Source organism: Galeopterus variegatus, unplaced genomic scaffold (genome assembly GCF_000696425.1).
Source record: "Galeopterus variegatus unplaced genomic scaffold, G_variegatus-3.0.2 Scaffold22620, whole genome shotgun sequence".
NCBI lineage: Eukaryota > Metazoa > Chordata > Mammalia > Dermoptera > Cynocephalidae > Galeopterus > Galeopterus variegatus.
Window position 1 is genome coordinate 1 of NW_007748731.1, and position 832 is coordinate 832.

Below are 832 nucleotides of genomic sequence, written 5' to 3' on the forward strand. Positions count from 1 at the left end.
CCTCAGTGTCGCCCCCGTACCGGACCGGGACCGGCAACGGGATCGCAACACTCGGTGCTGCTCCCACGCCTTGCTCAGCCAGTGAGTGGGAACTGGTCTGTATGTGGGATCCGAACCCTCGGCGGGAGCGCCGCCGCGCTTCCCAAGCGGCGCACTACAGCAGTGCGACACCGGGCCGGCCTGGTTACAGTGTTTTTGATCTGTCCTACTGTTTTTATGTTTGTTTGCTTGTTTTGGTACTTTCTTAGAACTCTTATGTGTACTTTCATTGCCCATCTGCTGTTGAGTACTGTCTACTTTATCCATTTGAGCCCTAAGCTTATTCATTGGAGTTTTTAAAAAAATAACTTGTTTGACAGTTTTAACATCCTGATCATGGCTTTTTCTGATGCTTGCTCTATCACTTCCAGCTGTGTTTCTTTGCTTGTTTATTATGGGTGTTTTTTTTTTGTTTTTTTTGTCTGAAATAATGACTTTTAATTGCTTTCTTTATAGCCAGACATGATGTAACAGGGAAAAGAAACTNATTCTTATCTTTTCTTCTCTAAAAGTAAGACTTTGTTCCCTTTTCCTTTTTGTATTTTTTTTAATTCATTTTCTGTGTTTTAATAATGATATGCTTAGGTGTAGTTTTTGGCATTTATCATGGTTGATATTCTCTGAGTTTCCTGGGTCTTTGGTTTGGTGTCTGACATCAATCCGTGGAAGTTCTCAAGCATTATTGTTCCAAATATACATTCTGTTTCTTTCTGTCTCTCTCTATTTTTTTCAGGGGGTGGGGTATTCTCAATATTCTATGGGACAATTTTGTGGTTTTTCCACAGTCCTTGGA